The sequence below is a fragment of the Pristis pectinata genome, chromosome 18, assembly GCF_009764475.1.
Source record: "Pristis pectinata isolate sPriPec2 chromosome 18, sPriPec2.1.pri, whole genome shotgun sequence".
NCBI lineage: Eukaryota > Metazoa > Chordata > Chondrichthyes > Rhinopristiformes > Pristidae > Pristis > Pristis pectinata.
The window spans coordinates 23,767,594-23,791,915 of NC_067422.1; positions in this window are offsets into that span (position 1 = coordinate 23,767,594).

Consider the following 24,322-nt stretch of genomic DNA (forward strand, 5'->3'; position numbering starts at 1 on the left):
ATTCACACAATAATAGTATCAAGGTGAGTACCACAGTAGTTGCAATATGCAACTTCTGTCCACAATGGAGGTGCAAGAGGCTGCAGGTACTGGAATCTGAAGCAAAGAATGAGCCAGCATGTTTTCATGAAGGGAAGATCCTGCCTGACCAACCTACTGGAATTTTTTGAGGTAATCTCAAGTAGGATGGACAAGGGAGAGGCTACAGATGTTGTGTATTTAAATTTTCAAAAGGCCTTCAACAAGGTACCGCATAAGAGGCTGCTTAATAAGATGAGAACCCGTGGAATTACAAGAAAGATATTAGAATGGGTGGAGCATTGGCTGATAGGCAGAAAGCAAAGGGTGGGAATAAAGGGATTCTGTTCTGGTTGGTTGCCGGTTACTAGTGGCGTTCCGCAGAGGTTGGTGTTGGGGCTGCTTCTTTTTACACTGTATATTGATGATTTAGATTATGGATTAAATGGTTTTGTGGCTAAATTTACAGATGACACCAAGATAGGTGGAGGAGCAGGAAGTGTTGAAGAAACAAAGGTTGCAGAGAGACTTGGAGAGTTTGGGAGAGTGGGCAAAGAAATGGCAGATGAGATACAATTTTGAGAAATGTGCATTGTACATTTTGGAAGAAGAAATAAACAGGCAGATTATTATCTAGATGGGGAGAAAATTCAAAATGCGCAAGTGCAAAGGGACTCGGGGGTTCTCATGCAGGATACCCTAAAGGTTAACCACCAGGTTGGATCAGCATTAAGGAAAGTGAATGCTATGTTGGCACTCATTTCAAGAGGAATAGCGTATAAAAGTAAGGAGGTGATGTTGAGGCTCTATTGGGCACTGGTGAGACCTCATTTGGAATACTTTGTGCAGTTTTGGGCCCCCTATCTTAGAAAGGATGTACTGATGTTGGAGAGGGTTCAGAGATATTCACAAGGATGATTCCCAGAATACAAGGGCTTACATACGAGGAGCATTTGTTGGCTCTTGGACTGTATTCATTGGAGTATAGAAGAATGAGAGGGGACCTCATAGAAACATCTAGAATGTTGAAAGGATTGGACAGAGTAGATGTGGCTAAGCTGTTTCCCTTGGTGGGTGAGTCCAGAACTAGAGGGCACAGTTTTAGAATTAGAGGGCACCCATTTAAAACAGAGATGAGGAGAAATTTCTTTAGCCAGAGGGTCGTGGATTTATGGAATTCTTTGCCACTACAGCTGTGGAGGCCCGATCATTGGTGGTGTTTAAGAGATTGATAGGTATCTAGTTAGTCAGGGTATCAAGGGAGATGGGGAAAAGGCCGGGAATTGGGGCTAGATGGGAGAATAGTTTAGCTCATGGTGAAGTGGCGGAGCAGACTCAATGGGCCGAATGACCTACTTCATCTCCTTTGTCTCGTGATCTTGTAAGTTGGGCAGCATCTGAAACAGGACAAAATACTCACAAAACTTAACAGGGTAGATAGATGGGATTGGTGTGTCTAAAATCAGGGTCACAATCTCAAAATAAGGAGTTTTCCATTCCGGACTGAAATGAGAATAATTTATTCACCAACAACTCTCTACCCAAGAGAACCATAGAGGCTCTGTGTATGAGTACATGAATAAAAAAGATTGATGGATCCTTGGATAATAAAGGAATCAAAGAATAAGTAGGAATGAGGCAGTGAAATAAATGATTGTATTGAAATGTGAAAGGAACAGGAGGAAGGGGTGAATGGCCTTCTCCTGCCCCTGCTTTTTATTTGCTTATTTTATGTTTCAAACCCTACAACAGAGAACCCTGCCTTTATTATATCTCTATCCACTCTTTGCAAAATTAACATCAAATCCACTACATGTAAATGCAATTATTTCTTTGAATATCATATTCCACTGTGGAATGAAAGAACAGTTGCAGAAACCAATGCATTTTTTGTGGCAAGTCTTAATTTTTTTATTCCAAAACCTAAATTAGATTTGTAACCAATAGGTATATGCTATTATCTTTTAATGAGTCTTGAACTGAACAGAGACAGCAGGTTCTTGTATCTTTTTGGATGAGAATTACTATAAAGTTCCACTGCTGATTAGTTCAGTCAGTCAATGTCTTATTAGCCCTTCAACTATCAACATTTCGAACAAAATCATGTCCTTTCTGGGATGGACAGTACCATGCCCTTTCAATTCACTCAACCATAGTTTTGAATAAACATATTAATGCAACAAATAACAAGAATTTCCCTAGAATTTAGTCTTGTTTCAAAGAGGTTTTCTACCTAATCTCTCTTCTACTGGAGCTACTAAAGCACAATATAAGCCTTCTGCAACAGTGTTCACTCAATCAACTACACATTAGAATTGATTGGACACTGAAATCATAAATGTGGGCAGGGAGCATGAATTGCTACCTTTGTTGCAATCAATGTGTATGGGGTAATCAAGCATCATAATTCCGTGCCCATTTTTGCAGGCAATCTATTTTGACTCCCCCCCCCCACCATCCCCACCACTGGAAGTCATTGAAATACCTATTCATTCTATTCTAAACTGCTTCTGAAGACAGTTTGTTCTTCATAAACACTTATCCATAGGCAAAATGTGTATCGGCGCTAGCCTTGGTTGAAGTGTGTTACCCTTTGGGATTGTAATCACACTGCTTTGTGAAAGTGAACATCAAGGACATCTACCAAGAAATCTAATTTTGATGTGGTCTTACAGTTAGTATCTTTGCTTGTTAAATCTACTTGCTTCCTTTTTATTATAAATTCTAATGATTCTCCCTATAGGTGCTAATAATTTCAAAGAATACATTTGTGATCATTCTAAAATCAGGAAGAACCTCAACAATTTTTCAGTTAATTGATGTCACCTCTGCACTCAATGAGCTACAAAAATTCCATTCACGGAAGCCTCCACACTCATTTCCTTAAGTAGTTGTGGAACCATTCCATCTGGTTTAACTCTTGTATGAATATCTGAAATGACAATTCCATTATTAATCCCCATTGATCTATATGAATTTAGTACAAGTTACATCCATTTAATGGAGCATCCATACACTACTCTCAATAGTCAAAGGCTTTCAAAATATTTTGTATATTATAAATATTTGAAAATAATTTAATAGCCATGGTAAGTAGAGGCAAAGCATTAGTTATTCAATGTACAGTTTGACACCAGATAAGAGAGTTAGTGTACAGTGACTTTCAATAGTTGAATGGATTTTTCTCATGCTTCATTACTTTTATGTCCAACTGCAGCCTGCTACCTTTCTGCTGCTTGCTTTTTGCCTGTTCCTTCCACAATATAGAATTATCATGCCAGATATCACAGTCAATCCTGAACTGGTTAATAGCTTACATCCAAATACGGGCACTCTCTATCAAAGACAATAATAAGGAGCAGTAACCCTAATAATTTTAACTTCTCTTCCCAAGGATTATTGAGATCCTTACATCACTTACACTGGCAGCTAGTTAACCAGATTTATCACTTCATGATGAGCTGTTAGGTTCTTAATGTACTTCACTTGTTCCTTAATACTGTTCGTTGCTCAGATGCATATTTCTTTTAATGCATCTGTCTTTCAACATTCCCTAATTTAGATTTTTAAATGTCCTAATTCCTCACCTTTTTACTTTTATAATCTCTTAATTAATAAAGTTTGTGAGTTGTCAGAACATGGGGGATAAGGCAGGATAGATAGCCTGTGAGATGTGTGGCACAGTGTATCAGCTGTGGCATAGCTCCAGCATTCCAGGTTCAATCTGGATTTTTGGTGTGATCTGTGGAGAGTTTGCACATTCTCCCAATGCATATGTGGGTTTCACTGGGTGCTGCAGTTTCCTCCCATATCTCATAGACATATTGGTTGGTATATTAATTGTCCACTGTAAATTACCACTGTAGATTGGTGGAGTTGATGAGTATTAGAGAGAGAATTGGATACAGGGAAATAAGTAGGGGAATAAGATTGATAGGATTGATGATGAGCTGGCACAAGCTCATTGGGTTGAATAGTCTCCTTCAATATTGTAAGAAAACATTAAATGTTCTGAGCTTACTGCTGCGAATGTCAAAACACATGAAGGAAAATTGGGGAGCTGGCTATTCTGTGTGGGAAAAGCTGTTCCACAGCGATCGGTGCTGGAAACTTGTTTATTCACATTAACGATTTGAACCCAGAATCACAAGTACAATCATAAAATTAGCTATTGATACCATGGCTCAAAATATCTGTATGAGATGATGCATTAAGAATAAGGGGAAGAGAAATCCCCTGGATAGTAAGACCCGAAATGGATAGAGGAGCAAAGAGATAGATGAGTACCGTTACACAAGACCTAATAGCAGCAAAAGAGTTTTAAAAGTCCATTAACAAAAAAGGACCATCAAGGGAAAATGTTGAAAGCAGAGAAGTTATGTTAAATCTCTATGGAACCTTGGTCAGACCAAATTGGGTTCTGAATACTGTAAATAGTTCTGGTTTCCATATGATAAAAGGGATGTGGAAGCATTATGGAAATTCCCAAGGAGAATTCAAGAATGGAGAGGATAGATTTACTGGAAAGACTGAACAGTCCATAGTTTTCTATCTCCTAAGAGAAGTGGTTTGGTGGTTTGTGACCTTTTTGGATATATCTTTTGCCACTGGCCATTTCGTAGCCCAGGTACAAGCCTGATTGACAGGTGTGATTTCCAAGCAGGTCAGCTGGGCAGACCAAAGGATCGGGTAGATCTGTTTTACAACCCTGAGGTTAGGTCCCCATCCCAGACTATGGGTGGGACGGGCCATCCAACTGATCCTGGAGCTCTTTACATGGGTGGAGGGGGGAGGAGAATTTAGGGGCGGGGGGGAACCTCACTGCTTTCCCTGGTTCACAAACACTGCAGTAAAGCTAATTGTTTTCCTTTTAAAACTTCTCAGTTTTCTATGGCTTGCCCAGCTTCTCATGTGGTCAGGAACTCGTCCCTACTGGAGTCACACCTGTACAACAGGTTCAATGCAATGTTGCTTATCAAATTAATTATTTTAATTGCCAAGACACTTCCTGGGAGTAGGTTGCTTGTTTTCTCCTCCCCACCACCCTGCCCCACATTCCATCATAAACTCACAAGCTGGAATGGGATTTGAGACTGTTCAAACATCAACATCTAATCTGACCCCAGTCAACCCATTCTTGGCTGTTAAAATTCAGCTCTTTGTTACACCATATGACAGCTTTAAAATGCACAACATCCAAAATAAAAACAGATAAAGCTGAAATGTTCAGCAAAGCAAGCAACGTCCACAAAGAGGAAAACATCTGGTCCATAGGAAAGATCAAAAGCCTGAAATATATCTTTGTTTCTTTATCCATAGATGCTGCCTGACCTGTCCAAGTAGTGATATGAACTTTCTCTTAATTTGACATGTATTTTTTTTGCACCTCTCCCAAAATGTCATTGGCTCCATGTCATATTTTGCATTTTCTTTTTTGACATTATTTTGCAATACATTATCTCATGATGTTTTCAACATTTTAAAACGAAAATTCCTGTAATTCACATTCCCATGGCATTTATTTCTCCTGTTTCTGCCACATTATCAAATCCAATGGCAATTTAAAGCCTGAAATAGCACTGTGCTATACCACTGGCACAGTGGTATAGCAATTAGAGCAGCAACCACATAGCTCCAGTAATCCAGGTTCATTCCTGTCTCTGCGGACTATCTGTGTGGAATTTGTGCATTCACCCTATGAATGCTTGGGTTTCTTCTGGTTTCCTCCACATCCCAAATCTTTGGGACGTGCTGGTAGGTTAACTGACTACTCTAAATTGCCTGTAGTGTAAGTGGACAACAGGAGCACCAGTTGATGGCCATGTGAGAAAGAATAGGCTATAATGAAATAAGTGGGGAATACTCAGAGCTGGCATTGACTCTACAGATAGAATGGCTACCTTCTATGTTGTATGGAAATTTCATGTTTTTGTTTTAATTTCAGATTTAAGATGAATATATCAAACAAGTGCTGTAAAAATAAACACATTGAGGCAGAGCAAGTCTGAAAAAAACTAACAGATACATTCTTCCAGGGAATCTTTTAAATTGGTCTAATATGATATTGTCAAAAATGAGTCATATCTTCATTTAAATATTACAATATATTTAAGTGAAATTTCATGTGATTTTCTGTAAATATAACACAGAATAAGAGTGGGCACTCACATCAACTGTGTGAAGTGGGCACCAGGAAAGCTAAGTACAATGCAACTCAACATGTACAGACTTTCAAGTTATCTTTTCCATCTTAAAATCTGTTCCACTACTTGCTTTTGTCATTAATTTGTGTTGGCAAGTTAAAGAGAATCTTTTAAATATTTTATTGTTTTGTTTTTAAATTTTTTTTTTTCATAGCCTTATGCAATGGCTCTGTGGAACATTTAAGTAAGACAGATTGTCTGCTTCTTCACTGGGAAGCCGGTTGCAATTGAAGCATTTCCAAGACTTCAATACAACAGAAGCTGCTGATAAAAATGAAGGACAGGAAGATTTAGTTCTTGCATGACAAATTTTCATAGGAACTCAAGCAATAAAGTAGCGTTTATGTGAACAATCCCCATGGAGATCAGCAAGATTCATTAAAAATAGTGATGAGGCTTGTTCTGAAATACCATGGGAACCATCTTTCAAAGTCTAAATGGTTCGCTATGGAAGAAGATATACCAAGAGTACAAGTAGGTATCAGTGTTGTTAGCATGGATCAGAAAAAAACTATTCCTTCTGGTGGGGAGTCCAGTATGAGGCAGAATAATCTTAAAATGAGATCCAGGCCTTTCAGAGGTGATATTAGAAAGCATTTATTCTATACAAATGGTAATGGGAATATAGAACTTTCTTCCACAAAAAGTTGTTGAATCAAGGTCAACTAAAAATTCAATAAACTTTACTGAGTGAGGATATTAAACCAAAGCAGTTAAATTGAGGAAAACTAGATCAAATGTAATGCCATATTAGCTCATACTACTCTCAGTGTGGCTCTGGGGTGCAAGCAGACTTGAAGTCTCACAGCAGTCTAGTAACCCATCCTCCAAAGGATCACTAGAAATTCCATGCAGTGATGCCATGCTCCACGGACAAACCTGCTGTTACCTCTTGGGAAAGTAGCATTTGTCCTCTCACTCCTGCCACTCTGCCAAAGTCCTTGTTGATGCCTGGCAACCTGCCAAACCAGATCACTTGCTGCCATGCTGGCTGCTGCAGTGAAAAGCAGGGCCAATTGGGGTTATCCTCCAAAAACAGCTGCACTCTGCACCATTGGGAGATGGCAGCTCTCTGCAACCATGCCACTCTTACTTGGGTAGCACTATTAGGAGAACTACAACAGGAAAAATTACATGGAAGACATGACCTGAGGGGATTAACCAAGAAGGTTTTGTGTGCGATAAAATAGGATTTCATTTATACATTTTGTTTAGAATGCTTATCTTGTAGTGATTTTTATTTTTGCAATGCAGTCAAACAGAGTGATGGTCAGAGTCATAGGGAATGTATTGGAGTCCCCGAGGACCACAGAAAAATGAGAGGTGAACCTCTTGAAATGTACACAATTCTGAGAAGGATCAGCAAGGTCAATGCCTGAGAGTATTCCCACTCAGGAGGAATCTTGAACTAGTTTCAAAGGTTCTGCTTTTACGACAGAAATAAAGATAAATTTCTTCTGAGGGTCTTGAATCTTTGGAATGAGATGCTGGACAAACTAAGCAGGCCAGGCAGCATCCATGGAGAAAAAAAGATGGTCAACATTTCAGGTCAGGACCCTTCTTCAGGACTCAAGATAGGAAAAGTGGAAGCCCAATATAAGGCAGAGAAACAGAGCAGTGATAGGTGGACAAAAGAGGGGAGGTAGGGTGGGCACAAGGTGGTGATAGGTAGATGCAGGCAAGAGATAGTGATGGGCAGATGAGGGGAGGAGGGGAGAATAGATCCACCAGGGGAGGTACGGGTTAAAGGTATGGAGTCAGGCGGCATGAGGGGAGAGGAGAAGAGGAAAAGATAGGCAAGGAGAAAAAAGAGATAGGCTAGGAAAGGGAAGAAAAGAAAAGAGACATGGTTGGGGGGGGGGGTTTGGGGGTTGGTTTACTTAAAGTGGGAGAATTCGATGATCATGCCATTAGGCTGCAAGGTCCCAAAACGGAAAATAAGGTGTTGTTCCTCCAGTTTGCGTTTGTACTTCTCCTGACAGTGGAGGAGGCCATGGACTGACATATCAGTGATGGAGTAGGAGGGGGAGTTGAAGTGACTGGCAATGGGGGAAGATGCAGATCGCGGTTACGGATGGAGCGCAGGTTGCACCCTCCCCCCATGCCTCTTCTTGTCTTCCCTTTCCTAGTCTACCTCTTTTTTTTACTCCTCTCGTCCCCTCCCCCCATGGGGCACCTGCCTCCATACCTTTGACCCATTCCCCGGTGGATCTGCTTGCCCTTCCTCCCAGCATCTTCCTATCATTGTCTTTTACCTGCATCTACCTATTACCACCTTGTGCCCACCCTGCCTCCCCTCTTTTGTCGACCTATCACTGCTCTGCTTTTCCTTTCTATATATTGGGCTTCCCCTTTTCCTATCTTCAGTCCTGCAGAGGGGTCCTGACCCAAAACGTTGACTGTCTATTTTTCTCCATGGATACTGCCTGGCCTGCTAAGTTCCTCCAGCATCTCGCTGTTTTTTCATCTAGATTCCAGCATCTGCAGTACCTTGTTTCTCTTGAATCTTTGGAATTTGTGCCTCACTGAGGTTTTAGTCAGAAGTGTATACACTGGGTGAATCAGGTCACCCATAAGCAAAATACTGCAGATGATGGAATTCTGAAAAAAAAACAGAAAATGCTAGAAATATATGGCAGCACTTGTGGAAAGAAAAATCAAGTTACTGTTTCACGTCAATGGCATTTCATCAGGATAACACCACCTCATGAGTACAGGACTATTGAACAGTTCCCTTGTTATGACAAGATGGACTCTTAACCTCACAACCTACCTTGTCATAGCCTTGCACCTTATTGTCTGCCTGCACTTTCTTGGTAATTGTAACACAGTATTCTGCCTTCTGTTATTGCTTTTCCTTTGTACTACCTCGATGTTCTGCTGTGATGAAATGATCTGTATGGAAGGCATGCAAAACAAAGTTTTCCACTGTACCTCAGTACATGTGATAATAATAAACCAATTACCTTTCATTTTCCTCAGATTTTTGTTCTATTTTGCATGCCCCCTGCTCATTTCCTACCTTACTGTTTACAAAGTTGAATTTCCCATAATGCCACCTGTGTCTGGAGGGAACTGATTTCCACAGAAGTTTGGTTGGTATTGTCCTTCATCATTGCCCACTGCAAGCCCTGTAGACTTTTTGCAACTTAAAACAATTCTAGAAAACACCAAAAACTTGTTGAACTGCAATAATAATAGAAAAGCGCAGCTAACCTGAAATTGGCCCCATGAAATATCTCTTGCAGGTGGTCCATTCTATAGCTGAGCACATGTTCGTTCATGCACGTTTAAGACAGGGCAGAAGCATAAGCACTGAGCTCCAAAAGAGTAGCACTGATATCAAACTATTGTTGCATGTTATTGATATCATTGTCTGCTTACTTATTGAGGTCAGGTAATGTGCAAGTGTCAGTTCACCACCAGCATGACTCACAACACAAGCACATATTTCTGCATCGTAGTTGAACAGACCTCTAAGAATTCTAATATTTCCAAATATTTCCAAAAATTGTGCACAAGCAAGTTGAATTTTCCCTTTGAAGTGTCAGAGCTAAACACAGAGATTTAGACTGCGTGGTGAGAGAAAGCAGAGAGGCAATTTGCGGAAGATTTATACAAAGGATTTCTGAAGCACAGAATGCATCTTTACTGGAGATGGCTGGTGCTACCATTGTTGCTATTGTTTTAAAGTAAGATTAATGTTTGAAGAAAGATGTGGCACCAGGCAAGAGAAAAGGCTTTGGATTGTCCTGGCAAGGGGCTGGCGCAGACTGAAAGGGCTTGATGGCCTCTTCCTGGACTGTAAATTTCTTGGATTATCATGACAAACAGAGAAACAAATTGTCCATTTGGCCTGATTCAGAGAGTAAATTTAAATAATCTCTGCATCATTAGAGTAGCACACTTATCGGCCCTAAAGCAGCCGGTTATATTCTTCACCTTATTAGCATAGTGATGTTGATTTTCATTCTCTCTGTTGCAGCCAGTACTTCTTTCGCATGAATGAAATGCAGCAATACAACTGAACGACATGTATGTATCTATATTTGGCAATTAAAGTGAGCCATGGTATTTAGCATTACTTTTCCCCTTGCTTTGTTCTTTTTCTTCATGAAGCCAACCCCCGTACGAAGTGCATATTGAAAGCCCTCTGGCACCTCACCCAAAAAGCAACTCTTTATACATTAGCTGTGGTAGTGCTGGCAGTCTATTAGACTTCACATCTAAACCTAATCAGGTCCTCACACGACATATACAGATTCTCCATTAAAAGTAAAGCTGGTTCCTTCTCTGCAGCATTGAGGGCACGAAGACATGTTAGAGTGCTCCCACAACCCTGATTGAGTATGACTAACATTGTAAGTATCTGGAATTGATCCCATAACCTACTTTGCCCTTAAAAGCTCAGTGGAACAGAATGTACTTAGAATGTGGAATGTGCCATTACATCGAGTGGTTCATGCAAATAAATTGGTTGTATTTAAGGGAAAGCTGCACTACAACATCAGGGAACAAATATTAGAGGATATTGATATGGTCAGAAGTAGGCTGGGAGGAGCATAAATTGCTTTGAGCTGTAAATTCTGATGCAATATTATGCACTTAAACTCTAGGTTTTCTGGAAAGTTTCTGAATACAACACAAATCTTTAAAATCAATTATGTAAATTCACCTAGCACCTAACAACAAAGAAAACTCTCCCAAGATGCTTTGTAGAGGAATAATCAAAAATAAATGTTAAGCCAAAGAACCAGATATCAGGAAAGATAAAGTGAGAGCTTAGTTAAAACGGTCTTAGGGAACTTCTTAAAGTAGGGGAAAAAGTTAGGCATGTAGTGAAGTTTAAACAGGTACTTGTAGAATATTGTCTCAAGACACCTGAAGGCCTTAAGTTGAACATCACTGCAGTTACATATATCTTGCACAGTTCATTGAAATTTTCAAAGTGGTCGCCATCTTTACCTTGGGAAAAAACATAAATTGCTATTTGAATCACTTTGCTTTGGCCATGGGGTTTATTTTGTTTTCATGCATATTTGTACTATAATTATCATGCCTAAATCATTGAAAATAATATTAATTGGTAAGTAGTCCATGAAGTGGTATATGGCCTTAGTCACTATTGTCAGCATCTCTGTTAAAAACTGCAACTTAAAATTACACTTATTGTGACCCATTTCATTCATCATCCTTGTCCTGCCATGGTGTCATCTGCAAATCTACACATTTGCACAGTTACTTCCCTTCCCACCTATTGCTTAGAAATCACAAGCTTTATGTCCCAGAGAGAAGTCCACCTCCTATCACTACCTCAGATCTGTTTCATATCCTGCTATGTTCCCATTTAATCTCTGATCTTTTCCAGTCTCAGTCTCTGAGCCATCACCATTAATGTTTTATACCAACTATGCGACTGCCTTACCTCCATCTCTTTTATTATTATCCCACTGGACTCTACCCCTTGTTGTCTGCAGATTCAAGATTTCAATGTGTTCAATGTTTTGCTGACCTAGTTGTCCACAGCTCATTCTGGATCAACTTTCTTCACTTGCACTCCTCTGCAACCAACATCCTTTCTTGTAGCAGAATCTTCTGGTAGGATAACAATTTCCTTAATCTTCTCTTCTTTAACAATATCTGTGTGCTTAAATTTCACACATATGCAACCTCCATCTTCACCTCTGATACCATACCTGAGAAAATATTGAACACTCAGTCTTGACAGTTGACAATAGGTGTAACAGTTGTCATCATTTCCTCTGCCACCTTCTTTCTTCTTTACATCTCATTCCTACTCTTCACCTCCTCTACTTTATCCTATAGAAAGAGACATTCCCACCTCTCTGGATCTAATTTTATACCATTAGGTCCATCAGATGTTCACTTGACTTCTCCCAACCTACTTATGACAAATCAACTCCCTTCCATTCACCACATTTTCGTATCATTATCAATCTGTCCCAATGCTCCAGGTAGAACAGTGCAGTACAGTGGTGCAGCTGGGAGAGATGCTACCTCGCAGCACCAGAGACCCGGGTTCAATCCTGACCTCGGGTGCCATCTGTGTGGAGTTTGCATGTTTTCCCTGTGACAGCACGGGTTCCCTCCAGAATCTCTGATTTCTTTCTATATCCCTCAGATGTGCGGTTTGGTAGATTAATTGGCCACTGTAAATTTCCTCCAGTGTGTGGACGAGCAATAGAATCTAGGGATACTGGATGAGAAAGAGAAGAAAATTAAAAATGGAATTAACGCAGAATTAGTGTTAATGGGTGGTTGAAGGTCGGCATAGACTTGGTGGGTCAAATGACCTCTTTCTGTGTTGTATCTCTCTATGACTCTCTGCCTTTATAATTAGTCCCATCCTATTCAAAAGTACAGATTTCCCTTCACCTTTTAGTCAAACAGGAGCTGCTCATCTCACTTGTCGAGTTCATCCACCTTCCTCACAAGGAGAGGCAAATGTGTTGAAAAGAATGATTCACACTGTTCATTCTCCAGATCAAACAGAAGAGAAATTGATTACATTTTCTCCCCAATTATAAAGAGTATGGCATTTCAATACATAATCAGAGACATGGCACAGCATCCTCCAATGTCTGCTCCCAATGTACAGACATTCTCTTATCAACACGCAGCCAGAGATGAGCTCATAATCAGTCACTGCTGATATCACCGGCCCTGTTGCTTTGCAGGCCCTATGCCCTGGGAGTTTAGGAATGGAATGTGTTATCCTGCCATGATTGAACACTGTACCAAGAACAGCCTGACTGTCTCCATTTCTTCATTCTTTCCAAAAGGGATTTTGTGGTCTCTGCTATATTTGTTGTAAAGACAGGGATCTTGTACAATTTCAATTATGATTATAGACTGTCACGGGACTAATTTCCACCACAGTCCATATTTAATTGTGTTCCACTGGACATCCAACAGTCTTAGAATCCTTCTTCAGGGGTTTAGAAGAGAGTTCACATTGTCCTTCCTATCATTCTGTTTGTCTTCCTCCTGGCCCTTTTAGAGGCAGTGAGAACATACCTTTGCTGTCTTCACTCATGTAAAATTTAACTCTCAATGCTATCTTATAAATTTACTATTCCCTTTACAAAGAATGCGCCAACCAAAGTCATGAATAGCACCTTGTATAATCATGTTTCCTCGTAACATGCAGGTCTCTTTGGCCCATCCACAAACAGTTTCAACCTTTGCTCCTTGTATTTACCACGTGTAAGCTAGTCTGCAGGATAAACATCGGTAAGTATTATACCAGCTGCACATTTATTTCAGCCATGCACACTTCCAGCCTTTGACTGCCAATTTCAGAGCTGCTGTCACATTAATTGCCCAAGCACTATAAGGCCATGGTTTAGCCAAAATGTCCTTCAGCTCTAATCCCATCAATTTTTTAGCTCAGGCAGAACCAAATGGTGCACGTCAATGTTTTTTCTCCTCTTAAACTCACCTCCCCACTACACATGCTTCAGTTATCATATTTATTTAACCCCAGAACACTGCTCACATACCTTGACCTTATCCTCCACCATCTATACATAATTCATGCTTTTATCACTTCCACTATAGGTTTGTTTTCTTACTAGTGTTGTTTCAAAATCTCCAGCAAGTCAAATTATGAGTCAAGACCACAAGTCTGGATTCAGATACAAAGCTGAACATTCATCACTCTTCCCCCTCCATTTGACTTCAAATCCTTGCATTGCTTTTGTTCCATCTCATCCAATCATTGTTTTCAGCCACTTGTACCGGCCTACAATCCCATTTCTTCCACACTGTCATACAATAGCCCCTTTGTGCAACTCTATTGCAAGCATTCTGATTTGGTCTCTCTCTTTCCTCTTCCAAAATTCTTCCAAAACCTTCTGGACTGGATGTTCTTGAGCTCTAGTTTTCATGCTATGAAATAGTGAACAACAATGATGGTCCAAATAATCAGAAAGACATAAATCTCAAATGGAAAGGGACATGGTCCCCCATCCTAGAGAAGATGGAGAGGTCAGGACAGGGTGAGGGGGATTGTGGGTGGTGAGGTGATCAGAGTAGAAGATAAGGAGTACAGTGAAATGTTCACAGTGGGGTGATTGTAGGAGAGATGGTTGACAATTGGGAGAGTATTGTGGGAGAAAGGTAATCAAATGAGCAGATTGCAGAAGGTCAGTGTGAGGATCAGCATCAGGAGAAGAATAAGCTGGGGAAGGGAGATTGGAGTAGTCAGAATAAAACTTGTTGGTCATGGAGTGAGGAGGATGGCAGATGAAGAGATCAGAAAGGAAGACATTTGAACAGAGAATTATGCTGTAATGGGGGTGATCAGTAAGGATATTACAAGAAAAGAGAAATTTACATTAAGTACCTATCCTTGAAAATTCATCACCACCAGACTAACTGGAATTAGTGACTTGCCTCTACAACCAAGAATACCACCATCCATGAATTACACATGCATGAAAAAAGCTTTCAGTGATGTCAATTGTATATTATATACTAATTGACACCATTATGCAATCCTCGAGCGCACACAGGACCTCTGCATAGAAAGCCATGATTCACTTCACAGTAAGATCATGTTTAGTGACTGGGCTTCCAATACATTGTTTTAATGCAGCCCATTGAAACACTGTGCAACATAAGCAACTTTCTATGCTTTTCTATTTAACCATGTTTTATTCTGTTGCCTTCTGAACCTTGCATTACTTCACCCTCTCGATACATTCTGTGCTTTGCTGCTTCTACTAAAGAGCCAAAAAAAAAATGCAATTCATTGTTTAAAACATACCCAATATACGTCTGTATGGTTGCCAGATAAAATGAAGTTTAATGACTTCATATTTAAAGAAGGGACTTGTAACAGAATGATAAGTATGGATCAAATTACAATCAATGACCCTCTGTTGTCTAGAGTTATACTTCAAAGAAATAGATGAATGTTTGTACACAGAAAGTGGTTACCTCAACAAAATTAAAGTTATTCTACAAATACTGCAAGTAAAAAAGTAATTTTGTTACAAGTATAATTTAGGTTAACCATTAACTCTAATGTTTGATAAGCACTTGCCCTAAATAGCCACTTAGTTTTCAGTAGTTTGTGGATTTGTGGTGGACTCAAACAAAATATTTCCAAGATTTGCCAAATATACAAAAGGACTAATTAATGTAGCAATAATTCTAGATTCCATAGCTATCAACTCATTTTATGTTATTCTCTATTTTGCCTACAATTAAAGTTAACTGTGTGAAAAGTAATCTTGTCAGAATGTGAAATGTAAGGAGTATTAGTCATTGCTTCTCAGAAGAGAATAGTAGGAATTTAAGAGTCATTTTGCCTGAAGGAAGTTGCATTTCTATTGTTATCTGACTCACACCAACAGTCAATGACAGCAAATACAGAACCAAATTATGAGGCAAATAATTCAAAATAAGTTGCAGAGTATTGACTGTCAGTCAACGATAACAGGAAGACATTCACTTAACTCAGTCAATTAAGCCAGTTATTCATAATGTTAAACTCTATGGTATAATAGATAGGCAAAGCTATAAATATTTTAAAATAAAGCAAATTTGATTGATATTTCAAAGGAGAATCTATTAATTTTCATTTGTATTTTATGACTAATAATCAAATTTCCAGAAGATTTCTGCAGCAATTTTCTTCTGTTACATACTTACCTTTAAATTAACAACAAGCATTGATCAAAATTTCCACCTTCACTGACCTACAAATTTTGCAGTTCCCAGAAAACTTCATTGCTGCTGGTCATTCTATTGAATAAACAGCATTCAAAAGAAGGCAAAACAATGAAAAGGAAGAAAAAATTAGTTCCAAAGTGTGCCCCCCTCAATTGTTCTCCCATAAATTTGTCATTTGTGCACAGATTTAAATCTACTTGTTAACTCATTTGTGTTAAAATAATGCATGTTTAAAACAAAGAGACTTCCACACTTTGAAATAGCTACTTGTCATTACTATTTTGCACATGGGAAATGTAACTCTAAATGCTGGGTATTACTAATCAATGGTAGTGTGCAAGACAACTAGTAACTTCTTGTTGGCTGCCATGTTAGAATCACAAGTAGGTGCCTTAAATTAAATGCATCAAGTGCAGTAGTTCTGTGACTGAAAATATGAAGGGAAACTGTAGAAGATAATTAAACTAGCCATCATTTGTTGATAAGTTTTACTTTTCAGTTGCATATAACAATTGCACAAAAAGCTAAGGTTGTGGTTATTAAAGAAAACATGAAAATTGATAATGTGATTAAATATAAGTAGCATTTTTGGAACTGACCTCAGCCACAGGCAGTAACTTTGAAGCTGTAAAATTGTTCTAAAATTCTGATTTTTCTTGGTTGTGCAGCTACACCAGATGTGGCCTGCAGTTAATGAGGAATTCTAACAAATTGCCAAATGTCAATTGCCAGGTTATTTATCTCACTCTCAGAATGTCAGTTTATGTTGAAATATTATCAAACACATAATTTTTCTTCAAAAAAACCATCTTTCCATTATATAATACAAGATCATGAAAAGTACTTCTTCAATTGGGGCTTAATTTATGGACCGTTTATTTACCAATAAAAGAAGATTTAATGTCACTGACTGACTGCAGACTTTTTTTCTCAGCAATTAGAAAAACATTAACAATTAGAAAAAATACTTCAGCATCCATTTTTCTTTACTTAACTAGGCAAAGAGTTCACTGAGGTAAACAGACTCAAAATTGGCGTGATGAATGTTTTCTTTGCCATCTTTATTGATTTTTTTCACTTACACAGCTGTAGAATTATTTAATGAAGTTGATTTGTTGGCAGAGCCTCAATGCACCTTTAATTTCACTCACATACTGATGTCCACAAATATCAATATATTGCTTTGTGATAACTTGCAGTAAGCTCGAATGCATTAAAAAAAGACAAATAATTTTTGACCCAAAATGAACAACATGGCATTCAATTTTAAAGTAAATACCACATGACGGAAATTATATAATTTTAAATATCCAGTTTTTTTTTAGTCATATGTATTCTTGGTTTAAATTTACTTCTAGGACTCCTCATTACCACTTTTTGATCTCCTGTTCTTCATACTTTCACCTACTGATTAGTGGCAGCTTTTACTCCAGAGATTAATCAACAGTCAGCAGGAAGTGAGCAAATAAAATTGGCAGTAAGACACTCATCTTCCAGCTGTTCCTTGTCCATGATTTATAGTTCAATTTGTGAAGGATCATAAGTGCAAACTCATATCTTACCACACCAAACTGGTGCATTAATGCTGTAAAGTTGAGTGCCATTATTACCTACAGCCACAACCTGCATGATCCTTAATTATACAAGTGTGCCTGAGATTTACAAATGTTTTGGAAATATAGGCTCAGGATTTAGGTCATTTACCCATTCAAGTCTGTTCCATCATTCAATGAGTTCGTGGCTGATCTGCCCCTAACTCCATATACCCACCTTTGCTTCATATCCATTAGGTTTTTGCTGAAAAAAATCTGTCAAGTCTAGGTTTACAATTAACACTTGATCCCACCCTAATTGCCATCTGCAGAAGGCAAGTTCAGACTTTCACTAAACATTGCATGTACAAACTGAATCAGCTTTTCTCTATCTTCTCATCAGTTCCCATTACTACTTGAGAACTCTGATTCACATACCCGTTAACCTTCCAAATACCATGGAATACTATCCTTCATGCAATCTGTTCCCTGAAGTCCAGATGTCATTCCAGTAAATCTGCTTTTCCTTCCTAAGAAATGGCTCCCAGAGCTACTGCAGCATGACAATGACAACCCAGAACGAGACTTCATACTTGAATATTAATTGAAATGATCATGAAATGCTGCTCTCGTGACTGGAAACTGAAAATTAATATTTCTAGCAACAAGACTCCAAATCTACATCTGAAATGGGTATTAGGAATCTACCAACAATTTAAGGTCACAAGTTAAAGTATTCCCTTGCTGGTTTCACTCTGGTTCCTATGTAGATCACAGCACAAATTAGGAGATTCAGCATAAGAAAAACAAATCAAGGGAATGGAAAATGAAAAAATAACAACATGGTATTCATCCCAGATTTGCCTTACTTGTTCAAGGCTAAGATTTATTGTCCAACTTTAAGTGCCCCCTGAACTCATGGACGATTTGTGAGGCAGGTTTGCAATCACATGTAAGTCAGACCAAGCAAGCATAGCAGGTTTCTAACCCAACACTATTTTACTATAATCCTCACCATAATCTGGTCATTTCATTGCTACTTTTACTGATATTGAATTTTCAATCTAAAGTTATTTATTTAAATTAAATGGCTCATGTACCATGCAGGGATCTGAACTCATTCTCAAGGTCAAGATCCCTGGATAGATGTAAAGATATTTGACCACCTTCTTGTGTGGTTCCCTCAGGATCGAGGGCAGCCTGCTTCCACTTCTGGGAACAGCAGTACTTGTTGGGCCAGGTGTGTAGTAGTGGATTTCTTTTGTCACTTATGTTGGACGTCTGTGTGATCTCGATGCATAGACTGGAGATTTTGAGTGCTATCCCGAATGCTTCTTCTACACTTTGAACAGCCAAGGAAATGAGATTCTCAGGAGACCATAGTACTGTTGTACTTGCTCACGGAGGCTTTGAAAAGATCTTTTAGTCTTTTCCAATGTCCACCTGGTAACCTCTTCTTGTATCAGAGCTCATAATAGTGTGTCTATTTTGGGAGTCCAGGTTAGTTTACAAAACTAAATTACATGGAATTGGGGATAATATATCAGCATGGTTTGATGATTGGTTGACAGACAATAAACTGAATGTAGAAATATAAGTGCCATATATTGGTGGTAAGTGACTCATTGGGTGCTTCAGGGATTGGTGCTTGGGCCCACCTATTCATAATGGGGGGAGGTGGAGGGTGAAGGGGTGCATGGGGGATTACATGAACAGTGAGAAAGATGCAAAGAGGCAAAATCAAGGGAGATGCAGTGTAATGCGCATGTTAACTTTGGTTCCAAAAACAGAAAGACAGGTTATTATCTAAAGGGTGTGAGATTGAAAAAAGGTATGGTGCAATGATGTGGTGTCCTCGCACACCAGTCGCTTAAGGCAAACTTTCTGGTGTAGGAAACAGTTAGGAAGACAAATGGTGTGTTAGCTTTCATTGCAAGAGGATTTGAGTACAGGAGCAAGGATGTCTTGCTGCAGCTGTGTAAGGGCTTGGTGAGACTCAGTCTGAAGTTTTCTGTGCAGTCTTGGTCTTATCATCTGGGGAAGGATGTTCATGCCATGGAGAGAGTAAAACAAATGTTCACTGGACTGATTTCTGGGATGGCAAGACCTGAGAGGAGAGATTGGGTTGGTTAGACCATTATTCGCTGGAGTATAGAGGAATGGGCGGAGATCTCATACAGAAACATATCTAACAGGATGAGGTACAAGGAAGATGTTCTGGATGGATGCAGGGTCCAGAACCAGGGACGACACCCTTAAGATACAGGATATGTCAGTAAGAAGTGAGATCACGAGAAACTTCTTCACCCAGAGGATGGTGAATGTGTGGAATTCTCTATCACAAGACAGTGGAGGCCAACTCATTAAATATGTTCAAGAAGGAATTAGAAACATTTCTTAATCTCAAAGGGATCAAGAGAAGAGGGGACTAGGCCGGAGCAAGGTACTGAAGAGGATGATCAGCCATAATTGTGCTGAATGGTGGAGCAAGTCCAATGGGCTGACTGGTCTACCCTGCTCCTACTTTCTATGATTTTATGTTGTGATCTTATGTTTTGGCGATCCTGATAACCTTAACCATCCCCCCATTTAAAATTATCAGTTTACACCAAAACAGATGATCTTTTTATTTTTATCAGCCTTGGCCTACCAAGCATGACTGAGGAAAGTAAACCAACTGCAGATTATTAAATCCATTCAAAAAAATTAAAGTTGAATAGCAGTCGAATAAGCCTCTGCATTCTCTATCCCTACTGAAGATGTTGCGTATTTCAGAAAAGTAGCAAGAGCCCTAATAATTTGTCACAGTTAGTAATGACAGCATGAAATGGTATCTGCTGAATACACTTTTTAATGATTCCTGTCCCTTACAATGAAAGGGGTGCAGTGGAGATATCGAAGGATGTTGCCAGGAATGGAAAATCTCAGTTATGAGCAAAGATTGGAAAAGCTGTTATTTTCTTTGGAACAGGAGATTTCTTTGGAGAGTTAACTGAGGTGTATTAAAGTATGGGAAGCATAGTAAAAAGAAAAGATCTATTTCCCTTTGCAATGGAGTCAACAACCAGGAGGTCATTCATTGGCAAATGACAATGTTAGGGGCCTGGAACTCACCATAGAGGCAGAAATCATCATATTTAAAAAGTGCCTGGATGGACCTGGGCTAAAATATTGCACCACATGTGCCAGGCAATGACCATCTACAGCACAAGAATGCCTTAGCACCTACCCTAGACCTTCCATGGCATTACCAATGCTGAGACCCCAGCATCAATACATTAGGGGTCATCAAATGTCTGAAACTTGAATGGACCACCCACATAACTACCATAGTTACATGAACAGGGCAGCGACTAGGTTTCCTGCACCAAGTCACTCACTTCTTATCACCCCAATCCTTTTCCACTATCTATGAGACATAATAGAATCCTCTTCACTTGCCTCGATCAGCAGTGGTTCCAATAACACTCAAGAACCTCAATACCATCCTGGGACAAAGTAGCCAGCTTGATTTGTAGCTCATCAACTACCCTAAATATTCATTTCCTCCTCCATCAGCACACTGTGGCTGCAGCAGTGTGGACCACCTACAAAATGCACTGCAGTTACTTGCTGAGGTACTCCAACAGCACCACACAAGCCCATGACCTCTATCCCAAGAAGAAGGGCAGCAGTTGCATGGGAATACCACCGTCTGCAGGTTCCTCTCCAAGTCATGCACCATCCTAACTTAGAAAAGTGCTGAAAGTCCTTCATTGTTGGTGGGTCTAAATTCTGGAACTGCCTCCCCAACAGCATTATAGAAGTACAACCACCAGTAGCACTGCAGCAAGTCAACAAGGTGGTTCACCACCACCTTCTCATGGGAAATTGGAGGTGCAATAAATACTGGACTCACCAGTACATCTGCATTCTGTAAATTAAAAAAGTGTACTTAATGAATTATGACCTGTTGAAAGACAGGGTTATATCGGATAATTCCTTTTTGACTGGTACAAATAAAATGGGCCAAATGGCCTCATTCTGTGCATAACTTCTCTGTAGTTCAACACTGGATTCATTCACTAAAAATAGGGCAAACTTATTGCTCTGGCCAATACACATGTCAAGTATCTAAGAGTTTACACAAGAATGATAGCAATAAATGTTTTGCTTTCATCTTGAAACTGAATCAGTTGCATCTGCATTTCTGGACTTGTATTACACAATGCAATTCACTTTTCAGTTGACTTTGTCTAAAGTTCCAATGTCAATTTGTAGGTCAGCAGTGGAATTCCTCCTCATAAATCATTTCCATGTCAACAGAAATAAGAGATTGTAATTTACCATTGTTTTTTATTACATACATGAATAAAAATGACAGATCAGTTAGCAATTATATTACTTATTATTGTTCTGCAGTTTGGAACTACTTGCAAATGCATTTTTAAGTATTGGTCAAAAGGGCAAAGTACACTTAAATTGCAGATTTGTTCCAGAAATTACTTTCTGGCTCAACTATGCAAGTTGAGGACAAATTTGAACAGGGTTTAATGTCAGGGTTTCACTTACTAGATACTCTTATTTATTTGGGAGTACATCTTAAAAAAACAACTTCCAATTCTCAATTTTCAATTCACCTTTCAAGTCCAGACACTGCTACCAAAGTACCAGTGAGTTTGAGACATAAACCACTCTGCAATTACTCATGAATCGTAAATTGCCGCAACTTTCTGGATGATATGCAGATTTTTGACACTCCTCTTGCAAAACTGGCAGCTTACTCTCAATCATCCTGTGAGTGTCAGAAGATTGCTCTATTTGAGCATTAATTATCAGTTAAATTCACCAGAAAAAGAAAGAGCTGCCACTAAACAATGTACTCAAACCCTCTATCCCAGAAAGGGAACAATTTAAATTTAAATCTAGGGGGGTGGGGCAGGGGGTCTTATTCCCAAAAGTAGCAAATTGTTTTTGGAGATATTTCTTTTTAGTTTCTAATTGACCCTAATTCACCTTATCGTCTTCTCTTTCGTATCTGGTTTTTTTTTTCCCCCACGTATCTGGTGTCAAGGATCAGAGAGTTGGTCCTACTGCTCCCAAGGTCCCAGAAGATTATAGGCTTTATTCCATAGGGGGTGTAGGAACATTCAGGTGTTCATATCCATAGACCAGTTGTCTTTGGGATACCATTATCAGATAACACTTGCAGAAAGAGGCAAAGGCTAACTAAAAGGACTCACAAAAGTCTGAGCAAATATTTTAATGATCAGCTTCCTAATGAATCATTTGTGAAATCCATAAGGTAGAAATTTGTCCACAGTGAAACTAGATGTGCAATATGGGTTGTACTGCTTATCTAATGTTAATTCCAGTCAATATATCAATAAATTTCTAGATCATTACTTTCCTGCATTATTCAAATTGCTTATTATCCAAGTGGATAATCAAAGCAGTCAGTAAAACTGATGAATAAAGGGGTAAGAGGCAACATGGACCAAAAAACTGCTTAGGAAGAGTCATGGCAAATAGCAGTTCTCTTCAGACTGGATAGTTGTAAGCATTGTTCCAATGGACGTACAGGGATAGAGAAACTGAACTGTACATGTGCTTAAACCTTTGACAGGGGCAGGTCTTGTTAAGGGGAAGAGTTAATGTCATATAAAAAAGGGAGGTCAGAGTAACCCGCATAAAACATCAGTTAGTCTCAAGAGTCACTTTCAGTTCCAGTATGTGCAGATCCCAAAGAAGCAACAAGAGATTTGTGGGAAGATTTTGAGCTGAAAAGTTTGAGAGGAGATTTAATAGAGGTGAAGAAGATCCTGACAGATTTAGATAGAGTAATGTTCTCATTCACAGATGGTTCAAAAACCAGGAACAGAGATTTAAAATGAGAGGGAATGTGGGCACATTTTTTTTTAAACAATACAGAGTGGTCATGATCTGGAACTCACTGCTTTTAAGGATGATGAACGCAAAGTCACTCAAGGCTCTCCAAAGAGAATTATAAGCTAGACGTTTGAAGGAACATAATTTGCAAGGCTACAGGGATTGATTAAATGATCCTTCAGGGAGTTGGTATGCACTTGATGGGTCAAAAGTTTTTCTTCTGTGTTGTTTCAATGATTAACTGTACCTCTCTATCCCACAAAAGGCCTTCATGTTCCTTACTCTCACTTCCTCCACCCTCAGCCAAATTTTGTTTTGGGTAACTGTTGGTGTTTAATAATTCGTTAATTGGTCAAGCACAGGACACCTGATTTGTCACTAGAGTTATGTTGGCCCTGCACTAAGGCCTCCACTCTCACTGCACTGTGAGACAGTACATGCATGATTGTCCTCATTATTAGATTGGCTGGTAAATTCTGGACTCTGAACAAACAAGGAAGAATATGTGATTCACAACAGTAGAGGAATAAAACTAGCAGCTGATAAAAAAAAACAGGACACACAGTCCAGTTAAACTCCACCTGATGCTAAACTCAAATAGCATGAAATACATCCTGGGAGGGTGCCTGGCAGCAGGTCACTTGATTGCATTCTCAAATCAGATTGGGACCTGATTCAGCATATTGGCATCTTCACAGTGCTACACTCTCAAGGTCATCTACGTTGATGTCTGTTCTACTGGTTACAACTCTCTGCTGTGCCCTTGTGTTTCTTATTTTGCTGGCTTGTGACTATTTTCTCTTGCTGCTGTATTTTTCACTTTTATTGCCTCCCCTCAAAAATTTCTATTTTTTGTTTTAATTCCTTTAATTGTTTTCTTTCTCTGTCACTTTTCCTTCTCCTTTCAATTTGAAAGCTGGAACAAATTTCTTCTTAAATTGGGTTGAAATATTTTGGCACCATTTTGACAGCCCAGCTTGGTAGAATCAGAGAACTTAT